This window comes from Tupaia chinensis, unplaced genomic scaffold (genome assembly GCF_000334495.1).
Source record: "Tupaia chinensis unplaced genomic scaffold, TupChi_1.0 Scaffold000238_1, whole genome shotgun sequence".
NCBI lineage: Eukaryota > Metazoa > Chordata > Mammalia > Scandentia > Tupaiidae > Tupaia > Tupaia belangeri.
The window spans coordinates 7,073,199-7,075,538 of record NW_006159716.1 but is presented as its reverse complement, the minus strand read 5'-3'; the positions used below and the strand labels follow the sequence as shown (position 1 = coordinate 7,075,538).

The 2,340-nt window shown below is 41.2% G+C and overlaps 1 pseudogene; it reads right to left on the bottom strand.

The window, feature by feature from the left end:
* Positions 1-401: 401 nt before the first annotated feature.
* LOC102498458 (UPF0711 protein C18orf21 pseudogene) lies at positions 402-929 on the bottom strand (annotated as a pseudogene).
* Positions 930-2,340: the final 1,411 nt, after the last annotated feature.

Sequence of the window (2,340 nt, the reverse complement as noted above, 5' to 3'; positions counted from 1 at the left end):
TTGCTCTTGAACCTGGTTTCCGTGCAAAGAATAAATAGACCATCAGATGGTGTGGTTAAGGTGTTGGACTACCACATGGCCTACTGTGGTTTGAATCCCAGACCCAGTGGATTGAAAATTACACTGGGCGCACATGTGTATGTCTAAAATCCTGAGAGGAGACTGGAGGAGAAGAGATTGCAGTGCGGCCATCCCCCTGGAGGGTGATTTCTCCCCCAGCCTCTTCTTTCTCTAGTGAGTACACACACGTGCCCTATAGCAGAAAAACCTAACTAACTAAATAAAAAGTTATTTCAAAACTTAAATTTCACAAGTTTTGTTAGAGAGTCCTCATTTTTTAAGTCCACCCTTCTCAGAGAAGATAGTGTGAATTCCACCTTTTCCTTTGGGATTCATTCTGACTAAGCAACGTTTTTTAGTTGAAAGAAATGTTTCTTTGTTTTGCTCACATTCTTTGAGGAGCAAGTGGATATTGACTGCCCAGAGGTAGATGTTCTGAAAATCAGTGTTGGGCTCTTGGCTTTGGAGCAGACCACCATGATTTAGATTTGCAGAACTTAAGAGTCTTTCTCTCTGGTGTCTTCAGGCAAAGTTTGTTAGTAGGTATGGCAGAATTGCTCTTCAGTGCTGATAGAAAGCTTCTAATTTTATCAGTTTGACTGTCCTGTTGCACATTTTACAAGTAACACTATGCTTTTGGAGTCTTTGTACTTTTTCATAACTTCTGCTTTTTTAATACTGAGTGTATAGTTCGTTGCTTCTCGATTGGTAAGTTTCTGTATTTTGGGTGTTAACTTGACTTTGGATTTGAGGCACACTTGAGAGTTATCCAGAACCAACAACTGAAAACAATGTGAACACATTTTGTCAAAAGTGCTGTTATTATGCTGTGACCAGCTGTAGCCCCAGAGGAGATAGCAGGCCTGGCCAGGGTGGCCATGTTACAGCCTCTGCACTGCAGTGTCAAGGTAGTGCTTTGGCCTGCTTGCTGCCTGTACTGCTGCTTTGCTTTGTAGATTTTAATGCATTATGGCTTATCAGTGTTTTATGTGGTCAGTGTTCTTTGGGTATAAGAAGCCTTTTACTCATTACGAAATTAAAAAGCTGCTCTGGGGGCAGTAGGTGTTGTGGTGGTTCACGTGCTGGACTCCCACATGTCTGACAGCCATTTGAGTCCCAGACCTGGTAGCTTGCTTTCTCACTTTCTCTCTCTCATGTGTGCACATGTCCTATAATAAATTAAAAATAATAATGATAATAAAGTAAATAATTTAAAAAATGATCTGTATGGATACTTCCTGACTTTTGATGGTTTGACTTACTTTCAACTTTACAGTAGTGCAAAAGTGGTATAATTCATGCATTCAGTAAAGCCCTTATTTAGAATTAGTACTTAAAATATCTAATTTTAACCTTATGTCATGCTCAGTAAAGATGCCAATTATTATTTTTGTATATTTCTTTTATTTTAATTGCCAGAGGGCACACGTGATAGAAAAAGTAAGCATCCCCTCAACGAGGTGTGGTTAGGTGACAGTTCTCTTCCCCCATTCCTTAATCCTATCAGGATGTTGGGGATATGCACATATGTACCCAACATATTTTTCATTTTTGTTTTTTATAAATCAGTGGGTGCTCTCGCCAGAGAGAGAGGAACAGAGAGGCAGAGGGAGAAAACACCCACCATGGGACATGATCACACCTCAGTCCTTTCTCTTCCACTTCCCCTTCCTGTCAGGATTTAGGACACACATGAATACGTGCCCAGCATGTTGTTCAAGCTACTGGGTCTGGCATTTGAAACATGTAGTTGACCGTGTGGGATTCAGTGCACGTGTGTGTTCTCTCGCTTCTCTTTTTTTTTTTTTTAATTTTTTTTAGGTTTTTGCCATAGGGAGTGTATATTCTCTGAAGAGAGAGACAGAGAGAGGGGGAAAGTGAGAGTTTACTCCCCAGGGGTGATAGCCACGCCAACAATCCCTCCTCCATTTTCCTCATGTGCACACACACCTGGGCATACTTTCAAGCTGCTCAGTCTGGGACTTAAACCGTGGTCGGCCATATGGGAGTCCAGGGTCTTCACCACCACACCACCTTCTGGTCCTGGATCTGGCTTTCTTAATGATCAGGCCATGGGTATGTATTTTTCAAGCCTGCTGGGGCTGGGAATGTGGTTGGTAGTGTGGGATCTGGCTACCAATGAACAGAGCTTAACCATTGTGCTCTGGGATCAGCCCTGTCTGAGTATTTAAAATAAAATTTCTTTGTAATTTACCCTACTGTTCTAAAAAAATTATACATGCACATGGTAAAAATTTAAACAGTTAAAAATAGTTTGCA